Genomic DNA, 16357 nt, shown 5'->3' with positions numbered 1-16357 from the left:
TGCATGACTTTAGCGCCGAACTTCTTCCGTTTGTTTGATACTGCCATTACTGCCACAAGTGGCGGAAAAGCGTATTACAGAATCAGAATCAGCTTTATTGTCATTACGCAAGGTAACGAGATTGAGGCCATTCCATACAGTGCGATGTGTGCATGCTAGAAAAACAATGTGCAAATATATAAAAATATAAAAAATGTAGAAGTGCAATGAATATGGTGTGAAATGAATATATACATGAAAAAACAAAACAAAAACAGGGTGGTTGGTGGAATGGGTTATTGCACCGAAGAGAAGGCAGTTATGAGGGACAATGGGGCAGTCCGTTCAGGATGGTTATGGCCCTGGGGAAGTACGGCTGCAACTGAGTACGGCTGCAACCGAAACGGAGAACAGCTGAGAAACAGATATTTTTTGGCGGCCCAACGGTTAAGAAACACTTTTTTAGTGCAGTCACTTCGAGCCTAATGCATTATAAAATAATCTTTGCGAAAATCAGCCTTCATGAATCAACACATTGAAGCATTAAATATTCATAAAAAAGACAACTAATTTCTTCGGCTGTGTATGAAATAAACATTTTAGCCTGCAAAATTATGACAAAAACAATGTGGATGCAATCAATGACAGCTCCAGGTCGCCTGGTTACGTGCCCGAGCACCTTAAAACGTGTTTGTGTATGACTCATATGTAACACCCATTCGATAAAGGAGAACGGCCTTGGCAGGTGTGAGAACATCCGTCGCCGTGATGATGACAGGAGCGAGCAGGGTGACGCTGTGGCTTCATTTGTCGTTTTGCCCTCCAGTCCCAGCCTGCTTCATCAGTGCAGCCCTGACGCCGTGTTTAATGTGTCGGTTTTGTGCATCCCTTTTCAGATGACAGCCATTACACAAATGTTCATTAATAACAGTGCGGTTTATTGGGTGTGGTAAAGTTTGCTGTGAACTTTTTTTAATTCAATGAAAATGTTACATCATTAGGGATGGGAATCTTACAGCAACTCACAATTCGATTTGATGATTCAATTGAGAATCGATTCTCGATTCAAACCCATTCCCGCAATATACTACAAAAACCAGTGAAGTTGGCACATTGTGTAAATGGCAAATAAAAAGAGAATACAATGATTTTCAAATCATTTTCGACTTATATTCAATTGAATAGACTGCAAAGACAAGATATTTAATGTTCACACTGAGAAATATTTTTTTTTTTTTTGCAAACAATCATGAACTTACAATTTAATGGTAGCAACACATTGCAAAAAGGTTGGCACGTGGGATTTTTTACAACTGTGTTACATGGCCTTTCCTTTTAACAACACTCAGTAAACGTTTGGGAACTGAGGAGACACATTTTTGAAGCTTTTCAGGTGGAATTATTTCCCATTCTTGCTTGATGTACAGCTTAAGTTGTTCAACAGTCCGGGGGTCTCTGTGGTGGTATTTTAGGCTTTATAATGCGCCACACATTTTCAATGGGAGACAGGTCTGGACTACAGGCAGGCCAGTTTAGTACCCTTACTCTTTTACTATGAAGCCACGCTGTTGTAACACGTGGCTTGACATTGTCTTGCTGAAATAAGCAGGGGCGTCCATGATAACATTGGTTGGATGGCAACATATGTTGCTCTAAAATCTGTATGTACCTTTCAGCATTAATGTTGCTTTCACAAATGTGTAATTTACCCAAGCCTTGGGCACTAATACACCCCCATACCATCACAGATACTGGCTTATGAAACTTTGCACCTATAACAATCCGGATAATTTTTTTTTCTTTGTTTCGGAGGACACGATGTCCAAAGTTTTCAAAAACAATTGGAAATGTGGATTCGTCAGACCACAGAACACTTTTTCACTTTGCGTCAGTCCATCTTAGATGAGCTCAGGCCCAGCAAAGCTGGCAGCGTTTTTGGGTGTTGTTGATAAATGGCTTTTGCTTTGCATAGTAGAGTTTTAACTTGCACTTACAGATGTAGCGACAAACTGTAGTTACTGACAATGGTTTTCTGAAGTGTTTCTGAGCCCATGTGGTGACATCCTTTACACACTGATGTCGCTTTTCGAGTACTGCCTGAATGATCGAAGGTCCGTAATATTGCTTACGTGCAGTGATTTCTCCAGATTCTCTGAACCTTCTGATGATATTATGGACTGTAGATGGTGAAATCCCTAAATTCCTTGCAATAGCTTGTTGAGAAATGTTGTTCCTAAACTGTTCGACAATTTGGTCACGCATTTGTTCACAAAGTGGTGACCCTTGCCCCATCCTTGTTTGTGAATGACTGAGTATTCATTTAATGGAAGCTTCTTTTATACCCAATCATGGCACCCACCTGTCCCCAATCAGCCTGTTCACCTGTGGGATGTTCCAAATAAGTGTTTGATGAGAATTCCTCATTTTTCGCAGTCTTTTTTGCCACTTGTGCCAGCTTTTTTTAAACATGTTGCAGGCATCAAATTCCAAATGAGCTAATATTTGCATAAAATAACGTTTTCCAGTTCGAACGTTAAGTATCTTGTCTTTGCAGTCTATTCAATTGAATATAAGTTAAAAAGGATTTGCAAATCATTGTATTCTGTTTTTATTTACCATTTACACAACATGACAACTTCACTGGTTTTGGGGTTTGTATTCGGTGGGTTATAAAAGATGACATATGACACAGTGAGTAAACAATGGTTAAGTTATATTTTTAAAATGTATTCTTGAAAATGTTGTATGGATTCAGATTTGTAAAAAAAATAATCGCCATTCGGATGCGAAACTACTTTTTTGTCACCCAAAAATATATATATTTTTAAAACTAAATAGATGAATACATTAAACTAGTATAAACACACAAAACCACAGAGAGCGCCCTTTTTCACTGAAAGTTGAGATGTATCAAGAGTGAACTTGACCTGGAAATGTGCGGTGCCTCTTGACAACTTCGTGCTTCACATACAGAATGCACATTTCCACAGGCTGTGGATACTTTGGCGATACACAAAGGTGGTCGTTCGGGCTTTGCCAACATTTGATTTCAACAATGTAAAAAATAACTAGGGAAGGACACAGAATTCACTTGTTTGCCATTGCATTTAATGTTTTTTTATTTATATAAAAAAATTGATGACGTCTATTAATGTATCTCGTCGATCATTTTTCGATAAAAAATACGAGATACTAGATACGCTCCTGTACTTGGTATCGTTACAGTGGATGTCAGGTATAGATCCACCCATAATATTTGTTTACATTCAGGAACAGTGTCATTATTGGTAACGCCGGTGAGCTATGGTGTGTAGTGAAGGATGTTTACCTATTGCTTATCCTGCTGGGATATTTGTAAAAAACATAGTTTATTTGTCACCATGGAGGCGAGGATTAGTGATTTACAAGTAGATAAAACACTGCCGACTCTGGGTGGACTTCAGCCGCTAGCTAACTAGGTAGCCATGTCTTAAAGCACCTTTTCCTGAGGGTGATCAGTGTTATAACTTCACCTTTATCGTTAGTTTTTATTCCAAAATTTGTCCGTTCTCCCTTTTCTGTCTAAACACTGTGTCTGCTTGTAAGTACTCCGTGATAGTGCGCTGCCGAACATGCTCGCCTGCTCGTAAACGAAGTGACGATGACGGTGGGCGAAGGGGTGGTGGACCGGTACTTTTTAGAGGCTGTATGGTACCGAATATTATTCATAAGTATCGCGGTACTATACCAATACCGGTATACCGTACAAGTTCCACTGTGTTATTATAATCAATTGAAAATTCAAACAAGAGTATTTCGTATCCTTTTTGATGGCATTGGCATGTTTATATTTCAAAGATAGTCAGCCAAATTTTACATCATTTTCACATGAAGTTCTAATCTGGCTGTGAGTAGGCTACTGTATGACACAATTTGTTGAAAATTACAAAAATATTTTTATATGGGGCGTAATCTAAAATTTTACGTAACATTGCAACCAAAAATTTATTCATGGCAGCTCACATTCTCTCTGTTGTTTAGTGGGAACTTCAGAAAGAAGCACCTTCAACTTAATTGTGATTGAGCAGAGTAGTGGAAAGTAGAACTACACAATTATTCAACTTTAAAACGTAGTCGGATCAATTAATTATGACGATGGTAAAATAAAAATGAAACATTTTAGATAGGTTTTCCCATCATGTCTTGCACTTGCAACCATAGTCATATGGAGCTCCCGAACATCCCATATATGAATTTATTTCTGGTCAAATATGACACAAATGCGGATTTGACATAGAAAACTACAATGAAACTGTGGAAGTTCCATGGTTACTCCTTTTGCTTCGCATTAAAAGTGAAATAGAGGAGACTGTATGTATCCGGTAACCAAGCGGTCATGAAAGGCAAAGTATTCACCGTGCGAGTGAAAATCCGCTCCACAAGCCCCGAGTGCATGCATTACTTCCGCTATGTAAAACGTGCAGAAAACCTTCAGTGTGGAAACCGCGGAAACAACCCAACCTTTAAAACTTTTATAAGTGCGAAGAAAAAGGACCTATTTTTTTGCCGTTTTGGTTAAATATGGAAACCAGTGGTGTTCAAAGTTCAGGTTCGATGTATCGGAAAGGTTTCGTTGTGCCATTTTTGCAACTTTTTTGCTATATTTACACATTAAAAGTGAAACGGAGTAGAGTACATGTATCTGGTAACCAAGGAGTCACGAAAGACTAAGTATTCGACGTGCGAGTGAAAATCCACCTCCACAAGACCCGAGTGCGTGCATTACCTCTGCTATGCAAAGCGTGCAGAAAACCTTCGGTGTGGAAACCGCGGAAAACATCCATACCTTTAACCTTTAAAACTTTCATAAGTGCGAAGAAAAACGGACCTATTTTTTTTTGCCGTTTTGATTAACTATGTAAACCAGTGGTGTTCAAAGTTTTAGGTTCGATATGTGGAAGGAACAGTGGCGCATTGCAAAAATAAAATAAACAAAAAACAACACACACCAATTTAAAAATAAACCAAGAAGGTATAACATGAGGAGAAAAAGATGACATGCTAATACAATTAATTAATAATAATAAAGCCCTTATAACAACTATTTGTTGCCTTTTAATTAGCCTAAACAAATGCTCATATTTGCTCAAATTGATATATATTTTGTATTCTTTAGTCTTAGAGGAGTTTAAAAACCTGCATTTGATTCATTTACGTAACGATTACAGCCTGAATTATAGAAACTGACAAGATGGCTTAAATTCATAGTAATGTATCCCGGAAAAAAAGGGCTAGGCCTTGGATGGCACTCACATTGCGCTGGTATGATTTAGAAAAACAAATGAAGAATTGGCAAAACAAAGCAGTTTAGATAGGAACAAATATTAATAATGCAATAACACTGGACTGTGAAACAGAAATAATGTGTAATAACCTGTCACCTTACACCTCTGTCACTATATATATATATATATATATATATATATATGTGTGTATGTATATGTGTGTATATATATATATATATATATATATATATATATATATATATATATATATATATATATATATATATATATATGTGTGTGTATATGCATATGTATGGATATATGCATGTATGTAGATATATATATATATATATATACAGATATATACAAATATAAAGTGACAGAGGTTTAAAGTGACAGGTTATAGGATATATATCTATATATATATAGATATATATATATATATAGATACATATCTTCCTTTTTATCAATTTTACTATTTATATTACTATATTATTGTGTACGCACCTTAGGGGATGTTCTCCAATTTTGTTGTTCTTTGAACCTGTTCACTGTAATGATGACAATAAAACTCTATTATATCATATTCTAATACCACAGAGTTAGAATCCAAAACATATTAAAATAAATCAACAGTTCTAAATTGGAAACTACCGCCTCAAAACTATTTGTACCATAATATCACCTCAATTGTTGAATTTTGCTGCATCATGCAGGTGTACCTATTATTCTGTCTGCTGCGCACACACACAAAAAAAAATATATATATATATATTGTATACTTTGCCGCCATTATTCTTCTTTTCTGTCCCCGTTTGAGTTTTTCCAAGTTAGTATTCCAAACATCAAACTAATATGTGAGTCACTGAGTCCTATTTCCAGTCGCAGTGTTTATGCCAAAGGCGGCATTAAAAAAAAAAAAAAAGAGGAAAATCTCAAGAGGAATTCATGGTGCATGAAAAAGCTATTAGAATAGATTAAATTGATGTGAAATGTCCACTCGCAACACTCAGGGATGCCATTGGTAATACTGGTGCAACTGGTGCGAAAACAAAGCACTGCAAACTTGATTCCACTGAAACGCTCTCAGACAGACGCAACAATGACGATAATAAAAGGCGAGGTCGGTATGGTGAAGCATGCCGGTGGCGGCCATCGTTTTTTATAGCCCCTCCCATGGCTTAATCGCACTAATAATAATAATAATAATGATAATACTAACAATCAAACAGTACCATATTTCGATATCTTTACTGCAGGTGACGTCTCGTTTCGTTACTGACTCTTCACCAGCTCATCAAGTATTCGGCGCCAAACAGGCTAATTAAAGCGGACTGTTTCTAGGTAATATGGTTGATTTTGCATACCAACAATGCAAGCACGCCTGATTAAAAAGCGCTCAAATGCAATGCTGCATTTTTTTTTAAAAGCTAGCTCAATGCTAATCTGTGTTTAAATATGCCATATACAGTCGTAATCAAACGTTTACATACACTTGTAAAGAACATAATGTCATGGCTGTCTTGAGTTTCCAATAATTTCTATAACTCTTATTTTTTTTGTGATAGAGTGATTGGAGCACATACTTGTTGGTCACAAAACAGCTCAATTTGTGTTTAATCTAACCACAGAACTTTCCGCCAGAAGGTCCTATCTTTGTCCATGTTATGTCAGATGAAACAAAAATGGAGCTGTTTGGCCACAATACCCAGCAATGTGTTTGGAGGAGAAAAGATGAGGCCTTTAATCCCAGGAACATTATGCCTACCGTCAAGCATGGTGGTGGTAGTATTATGCGCTGGGCCTATTTTGCTGCCAATGGAACTGGTGCTTTACAGACAGTAAATGGGACAATAAAAAATGGAGGATTACCTCCAAATTCTTCAGGACAAGCTAAAATCATCAGCCCGGAGGTTGGGTCTTGGGCGCAGTTGGGTGTTTCAACAGGACAATGACCCCAAACACACGTCAAAAGTGGTAAAGGAATGGCTAAATCAGGCTAGAATTAAGGTTTTTAGAATGACCTTCCAAAAGTCCTGACGTGTGGACAATGCTGAAGAAACAAGTCCATGTAAGAAAACCAACACATTTGGCTGAACTGCACCAATTCCGTCAAGAAGAGTGGTCAAAAATTCAACCAGAAGCTTGTGGATGGCTACCAAAAGTGCCTTATTGCAGTGAAACTTGCCAAGGGATATCGATCCATCCATCTATTGTCTACTGCTTGTCCCTTTTGGGGTTGCAGGGGGGGCTGGAGCCTATCTCAGTTGCATTCGGGCGGAAGGCGGTGTACACACTTGACAAGCCGCCACCTCATCACAGGGCCAACACAGATAGACAGACAACATTCACACTCACATTCACACACTAGCGACCATTTAGGGTTGCCAATCAACCTATCCCCAGGTGCATGTTTTTGGAGGTGGGAGGAAGCCGGAGTACTCGGAGGGAACCCACGCAGTCACGGGGAGAACATGCAAACTCCACACAGAAAGATCCCGAGCCCGGGATTGAACTCAGGACTACTCAGGACCTTCCGTATTACCACTGTGCTGCCCCCAAGGGACATGTAAGCAAATATTAACATTTCTGTATGTATACTTTTGACCCAGCAGATTTGCTCACATTTTCAGTAGACCCATAATAAATTCATAAAAGAACCAAACTTCATGAATGTTTATTTTTCGACCAACAAGTATGTGCTCCAATCACTCTATCACAAAAAATTAAGAGTTGTAGAAATTATTGGAAACTCAAGACAGCCATGACATTATGCCCTTTACAAGTGTATGTAAACTTTTGATCGTGACTGTTTACGTGACCATTTCAACGCCCCCCACATTTGGTTATCCAAACTACAACTAAAATGCACTTTACAATCAAATAGCTGGTGTGTAATAAGGGCAATACTTACAGTATAAACACTTTGTACGACTCAACAAAACTCATTCAACTTAATGGCAAAGACTACTTCCTGACTAGGGCAACAAACCTAGGGCAAACTGAAATGAATGTACAATATATTTGCAAATGAGAAAAATAAGTGTAAGAAAACAACATATAACAAATGGACAGCAAGGGATGGGGACCGTTCAAATTTGAACCAATTCCTGGCATTTTAGGTCAATTTGCGTGTGTTAATAACTGACAGTATTTTTTATTTTGTATGTCACATTTAATCATTAGCTTATTTTCATAACTGTGCAGCCCAGTTGTTATACCTTATTTTCTCATTATATGTTAGTCTCATTTGCAATGCAGTTGCACTTCCAAGACATTAGATGGCAGTAATGTTTCGGCTGGGGGTCGGCAACCCGCGGCTCCAAAGCCGCATGCGGCTCTTTAGCTCCGCCTTAGCTTTTTCAAAAATTTATGAAAATGGAAAAAGATGACGGAAAAAATATATTTTTTTTGTTTCAATGTGGTTTCTGCAGTAGGACAAACATGACACAAACCTTCCTAATTGTTCAAAATCACACTGTATATATTAAACATGCTACACAATATCGTGCCATAATGGCCACTTCAAGATAAATAAAATGATCCAATACTACATTATCTCTGATGAGATGCAATACACAAGTGTGTTTTTTTTGGTGCAAAAAGTGCATTTTTGAACAGTTCTTGTATTGGACGCCGTCAGGTGTGCCTATAATGTCGTGGCCTGGGAGTCGATCTCCTCAAGGCCGCACTTAAGGCTTGTGTTCGAGAGCAAACGGGCTTATCGTCCTTCCCCACCGCCACCGCAGCCGTCCTCAAAGTGCAAGCCTCGACACTGAACGCAGAGAGACCAAATTAATGGGCGCCGTTTGAAACGGCGCCACTTCCCCGATAAGCAGCAGCCGCTGTCCGCTCAGTCACTTTGCGCCGGCATGGGCGAACGGCGAAGATGAAGGAGAATAACTTGGCGGGAAGGGGAAGGGGAACAATCCAACGCATATTTGCGTTATGCCTCAAGGCGGCGCAAGAGCTGACCCGTATTCATTTGCGACCGGCAGTGACATCAGAGACAAACTATTTTTTGTATTGAAGTGCGAATAGGCAGAAGACTTGACATATCCATGCCTATTTATGCAGTTTTTTTTCTTTTAATGAATCAATCCAACAAAATAAAAAAAATAAAAAATAAAATAAAAATTACAAAAAATTAAAAAAATTAAAATCCATCCAACAAAATAATACACACTAAAACCATACTAATACAATTTCAATTCCAAAACCAAACCCGGCACAGTAGCATTTGGAATAGCAATCAACAGAGCAATTTAAAGGACACACAAACATGACACAAAACAATCCAAAAGTAGTCAAACAAAAATGAATAATATCAACAACAGTATCAATACTAATAATAATTCCAACATAGCAGTGATTAGAAATCCCTTATTGACATTATTTTATATTATTTTATTTTATTAGTTTCTCATTCTGTTTTGCACACTCTTGGAGTCAACATGTGCATAGTCATGTACATAGTGTATATACCCCCACCCTTATTTTTATTTATTTATTATTCTTCAAATCACCTGACATGTATACTGTGTCTATGTACATAATGTTCCCATTTTTTTTAAACATTTTTTTATATACATGTTACAGGTTACATATCTTTTATTATTGAATGTATCGAATGTGATGGATATTTAATGGACCACGATTGAAACAAGCCTTTTGGCTTTTATGTTCCATCCATGTGCCTTTTTAAAGCATTACATGGATTTGATTCTTTAAGATGTCAATAAACTTCTCAATCAACCAATCAATTATCATCACAGCCATTTATATGGGACGGCGTGGCGCAGTGGAAGAGTGGCCGTGCGCAACCCGAGGGTCCCTGGTTCAATCCCCCCCTAGTACCAGCCTTGTCATGTCCGTTGTGTCCTTGAGCAAGACACTTCACCCTTGCTCCTGATGGGTGCTGGTTAGCGCCTTGCATGGCAGCTCCCTCCATCAGTGTGTGAATGTGTGTGTGAATGGGTAAATGTGGAAGTAGTGTCAAAGCGCTTTGAGTACCTTGAAGGTAGAAAAGCGCTATACAAGTACAACCCATTTATCATTTATCATTTATAAAAAAAATACAATAAAAACATATAAAAAATGAACAATAGTGTCAAAGTGGCTTACACTTGTACCGCATCTCATAAGCTTGACAACACATTGTATCCAATATTTTCCACAAGGATAAAATAAGTCATATTTTAGGTTCATTTATTAGTTAAAACACATTTAAATAATGGATCCCATATTCCAATATATGACTCATTATTATCTCAACTAAATGCAGTTTTCTCTACTGATATCATCTCCATAGCTTGTGTATACCAGTCAGTATTTATTATGCGTGTATACCAGTCAGTATGTATTATGTGTGTATACCAGTCAGTATGTATTATGTGTGTATACCAGTCAGTATTTATTATGCGTGTATACCAGTCAGTATTTATTATGTGTGTATACCAGTCAGTATGAATTATGTGTGCATACCAGTCAATATGTATTATGCGTGTATACCAGTCAGTATGTATTATATGTGTATACCAGTCAGTATTTATTATGCGTGTATACCAGTCAGTATGTATTATGTGTGTATACCAGTCAGTATGTATTATGTGTGTATACCAGTCAGTATTTATTATGCGTGTATACCAGTCAGTATGTATTATGTGTGTATACCAGTCAGTATGTGTTATGTGTGTAGACCAGTCAGTATATATTATGTGTTTATACCAGTCAGTATTTATTATGCGTGTATACCAGGCAGTATGTATTATGCGTGTATACCAGTCAGTATGTATTATGTGTGCATACCAGTCAGTATGTATTATGTGTGCATACCAGTCAGTATGTATTATGTGTGTATACCAGTCAGTATGTATTGTGTGTATACCAGTCAGTATGTATTATGTGTGTATACTAGTCAGTATTTATTATGTGTGTGTATACCAGTCAGTATGTATTATGTGTGCACACCAGTCAGTATGTATTATGTGTGCATACCAGTCAGTATGTTTTATGTGTGTAAACCATTCAGTATTTATTATGTGTGCATACCAGTCAGTATTTATTATGTGTGTATACCAGTCAGTATGTATTATGTGTGCATACCAGTCAGTATGTAGTATGTGTGTATACCAGACAGTATTTATTATGTGTGTATACCAGTCAGTATGTATTATGCGTGTATACCAGTCAGTATCTATTATGTGTGTATACCAGTCAGTATTTATTATGTGTGTATACCAGTATATACCAGTCAGTATTTACTATGTGTGTATACCAGTCAGTATGTATTATGCGTGTATACCAGTCAGTATGTATTATTTGTGTATACCAGTCAATATGTATTATATGTGTATACCAGTCAGTATTTATTATGCGTGTATACCAGTCAGTATGTATTATGTGTGTATACCAATCAGTATGTGTTATGTGTGTAGACCAGTCAGTATATATTATGTGTGTATACCAGTCAGTATTTATTATGCGTGTATACCAGTCAGTATGTATTATGCGTGTATACCAGTCAGTATGTATTATGTGTGCATACCAGTCAGTATGTATTATGTGTGCATACCAGTCAGTAGGTATTATGTGTGTATACCAGTCAGTATGTATTGTGTGTATACCAGTCAGTATGTATTATGTGTGTATACTAGTCAGTATTTATTATGTGTGTGTATACCAGTCAGTATGTATTATGTGTGCACACCAGTCAGTATGTATTATGTGTGCATACCAGTCAGTATGTTTTATGTGTGTATATCATTCAGTATTTATTATGTGTGCATACCAGTCAGTATTTATTATGTGTGTATACCAGTCAGTATGTATTATGTGTGCATACCAGTCAGTATGTAGTATGTGTGTATACCAGACAGTATTTATTGTGTGTGTATATCAGTCAGTATGTATTATGCTTGTATACCAGTCAGTATGTATTATGTGTGCATACCAGTCAGTATGTATTATGTGTGCATACCAGTCAGTATGTATTATGTGTGCATACCGGTCAGTATGTATTATGTGTGTATATCAGTCAGTATGTATTGTGTGTGTATACCAGTCAGTATTTATTCTGTGTGTACATCAGTCAGTATGTATTGTGTGTATACCAGTCAGTATGTATTATGCGTGTATACCAGTCAGTGTCTATTATGTGTGTATACCAGTCAGTATTTATTATGTGTGTATACCAGTATATACCAGTCAGTATTTACTATGTGTGTATACCAGTCAGTATGTATTATGTGTGTATACCAGTCAGTATGTATTATGTGTGTATACTAGTGAGTATGAGTCGAACTATCAACATCCATCCATTTTTTTAGTATTACCCTTTTTGTTATGATGCATATTGAAAAAAAATGCATTTTTACTCTTTGATGACACGTTACTAAATTGATGCAGATCACCAATAATACAAGTTTTGGATGTTTATATTTAGGAATGTGATTGCTTCTTTAGTTGTTTTCAACCATAACCCTTGTATTCCTTGACATTCCCACAATAAATGAACAAGCATTCCCACAGCTGCCCGACACTTCATACATAATTTGCTATCTACTGCACACATTTTAAACAGCTGAGAAGATGTAAAATGCAATCTATTCAAGATCTTAAAATTATGCTGTTTGATTAAACTATACTTAACATAAAATTGGCCGACGATAGAGGTTTTAATCCTGTCGTTACATCGTAATAATGCATATTGATGACACATTGTAGCTGCGTCAACGTAATTTAGCATCCTTGCTAATGAGCAAGCAGCTACCGTATTTTCCAGACCATAGGGCGCACCGGATTATAAGGCACACTGCCGATGAATGGTTTATTTATTTATTTTTTTCATATATAAGGCACACCGGATTATAAGGCGCATTGGAGGAGTCATTGCCATTTTGAACACAAAGTAAAGTTAAAGTACCACTGATAGTCACACACACACTAGGTGTGGTGCAATTACCCTCCGCATTCGACCCGTCCCCTTGTTCCACCCCCTGGGAGGTGAGGGGAGCAGTGAGCAGTTCGGGAATCATTTTGGTGATTTAACCCCCAATTCCAACCCTTGATGCGGCGTGCCAGGCAGGGAGGTAATGGGTCCCATTTTTATAGTCTTTATAGTCTAAGTAGCGTATAGTTCGAATTTATAGCCGTCAGTAGAATTGCTATGGAAACGAGAGACGGCGCAAGGCGCTGTCAAAGTGGTGGCTGGTAAATAAGACCGTCCACAAAACGGGACATCCAGCCGAGATGGAAGACGGTCTGTAAAACATCATCTATGCAAACATTTTGACGAAAGAACCATCATTACATGTTGTGTAGACCACAAGGAAGTCTTTTATATGTAGTAAAAATATCATGACCCCTTTAAGTTGGCTTCATACCAACTAAACTACAGTAACTATTGCTTATTTTTTATCCATGCACTGTATGTTTGTTATACTAAGTGTGTCTTGATACATTTTCACTTTCAATACAATAACAATACGAAATTAGCAAGAATCATACATACTTTACTTATTTTGTAGCGTGGAATGTTAAAAAAGTTTGATTACGTGAAATATATACAGTGTATATTATAAATATAAATATATATATATATATATATATATATATATATATATATATATATATATATATATATTATATTTATATATACACCGTATTTTCCTGACCATAGGGCGCACCGGATAATAAGGCGCATTAAAGGGGTCATATTTTTTATTTTTTTCCAAATGCAAAAACACTTACTTGTGGTCTACATAACATGTAATGATGGTTCTTTCGTCAAAATGTTTGCATAGATGATGTTTTACAGACCGTCTTCCATCTCGGCTGGATGTCCCGTTTTGTGGACGGTCTTATTTACCAGCCACCACTTTGACAGCGTCTTGCGCCGTCTCTCGTTTACTACTTTTTTCATATATAAGGCGCACCGGATTATAAGGTGCATTAAAGGGGTCATATTTATTTATTTTTTCCAAATGCAAAAACACTTACTTGTGGTCTACATAACATGTAATGGTGGTTTTTTGGTCAGAATGTTGCATAGATTATGTTTTACAGATCATCTTCAAGCAGCTTTCTGACAGTCGCTTCCGGATGCGCAGTCTTTGTGGGCGGTCTTATTTACGTGGCTCACCTTTGACAGCGTCTTCTCCCCGCCATCTTTGTTGTAGCGGTGTAGCGTGCAAGGACGGGAGTGGAAGAAGTGTCAAAAGATGGCGCTAACTGTTTTAATGACATTCAGACTTTACTTCAATCAATAACGGAGCAGCATCTCCTCAACAAGAAACCGTCCGACCGGAACTCTCTAATACCTAGAGTTCCTTGGGTGAATAATATACATTCACTACACCGGTATGTTTTAGCGCTTTCATGGCTAGTTTACTGACATATGTAAGTAAGAACTTTACACTACTTTATATTAGAAATGGCATTTTCGACCCCTGTCCTAGTGCTTTGTTTATATTCCAGTTTGCTATTGAATGTTCTATGCTGGACTGGTCTCAATGTATATATGCAAAGCTTTGCAAATATATTACAAAATACCTATTCTGTCTCTGGTGGTTTTTCAACTCAGCTTTAAGTGTCGTAAAGAGCTTGGGAGCGACTTGTGACTTGAATTCTCTGGGAAGAACAACTGGTCCAAAACGCAACACTAGCTAGCAAGCAAGATTACACAAAGGCTACACTACTTAAGAATCCATTAAGTACAGATAGAAGGGAAGCAGCTAACAACTAAGACTAGACTAGTAAGAGTATCAACCTGATCTGATACCTAAGATATACATATTTTCTGTCAAAAACACTTGTTCATGTGAACGTATTTAACATCTCAGAAAATGGTGTATATTCGGAGAAAAGCGTAAAAAGATGAATTAGGTACCTTTGAGGCTTTCCGGTGTCAGATGAGTGTTAAGAATGTTGACGTACGATTTCCCCCGCTGTACGCGTTGCTTTTCACAGGTTTTTGACTCCAGGCTCTGGAAGAAAAAGAGAAAAAAGGAGAGAGAGAGAAAAAAAAGAATCAAATCAGAGGAGACATGGCAAGTGAGCTCACCACTTTGACCAACTCAGCCACCACAAATGCCTCGTGATCCGTAAAAAAAAAAAATCCTGGAAGAAATGTCAGTCCCAGGTAGGCGGGTGAGCCAAACTGCACCGAGGAGTGAAGCACCCCCATGACAAATGTGCAGTGCTCGCATGGCCAACTTGATCATTTTTCCGCCTAAACAGCAGCCCCTGATCGGCTCATTGCCCCGCCGTCTCAACGCGGGAAGACAAGTGAGCAGAATTTTCAGGGCCTTAACTTTAAAAACCACCTGAGACGACAATTGCGTTGGCTCAAAGTTTTCTCTTAAAAATACTTACTTTGATCTGTTCGGGGGGGTTTTTTTTCAGCGAATGTGGCAGTGCTGTGCCGTCAGGGCCAGCAAGGCCTTCTCTGCTGGCCTAACACATAGACGCCGATCCCGTGGGTTCTTCGGGGCCCGAGCACCCACGTGGGATTGAAGGCAACTTTCAATCTTTGAATTCATTTTTGAAAAATCAATCTTATTGTTGTTATTTTTGTGGTGATTTTGGTCTGTTTTACATACTAAAAGTCACAACTCATATAGTCTATAATTAACACAACCTAACCAAGATTTCATTGTGCCAGATAATGAACTAATGACACAATTATTGTCATGTCTGTGTAATCATGTTTTTGTTTTAAGTCATGTTTTTGTTTAGTTATAGGAATTTTTGGTTTCTGGCTTTTCACTCCCTTGTCTTGTTTGCATGATTATCCATTAGTTTCACCTGTTCCACGTTTGGACTCATTGTGCACTCTTGATTGTCACCATAGCAACCCATTAGTTTTCACCTGTCACGTCACGCACCTGTTTCACGTCTTGAGTCACGCACCTGTTTTCGTTAATCATGTCTGTAGTATTTAAGTTCAGTGTTTTTCAGTTTGTCTTGCTGACGACCTCACACCACATGTATGCTCTGTCCATTTTTTCATGTCCATGTTCACGCTGCTCCTTTTTTGTCCATGCCAAGTAAGTTTTCTTTATTCAAGCCATAGTTTGCAAGTTTTGTTTAATTGTTCATAGTTTATTCTCCGC

At 37.7% G+C, this 16357-nt stretch overlaps 1 protein-coding gene across 4 annotated transcripts in view; it reads right to left on the bottom strand.

The window, feature by feature from the left end:
- lingo2 (leucine rich repeat and Ig domain containing 2) overlaps nucleotides 1-16357 on the bottom strand; it is a 704576-nt gene that overhangs the window by 438708 nt on the left and 249511 nt on the right. For all 4 annotated transcript variants that reach the window (XM_061976604.1, XM_061976605.1, XM_061976607.1 and 1 more), the window contains one exon: nucleotides 15133-15229. The gene's annotated coding sequence lies outside the window, so the exon portion shown is untranslated. The remainder of the gene's footprint in view (nucleotides 1-15132; nucleotides 15230-16357) is intronic.

The sequence above is a fragment of the Nerophis lumbriciformis genome, linkage group LG16 (assembly GCF_033978685.3).
Source record: "Nerophis lumbriciformis linkage group LG16, RoL_Nlum_v2.1, whole genome shotgun sequence".
NCBI lineage: Eukaryota > Metazoa > Chordata > Actinopteri > Syngnathiformes > Syngnathidae > Nerophis > Nerophis lumbriciformis.
The sequence above is the reverse complement of the archived record's forward strand: the minus strand, read 5'-3'. Positions and strand labels throughout refer to the sequence as shown.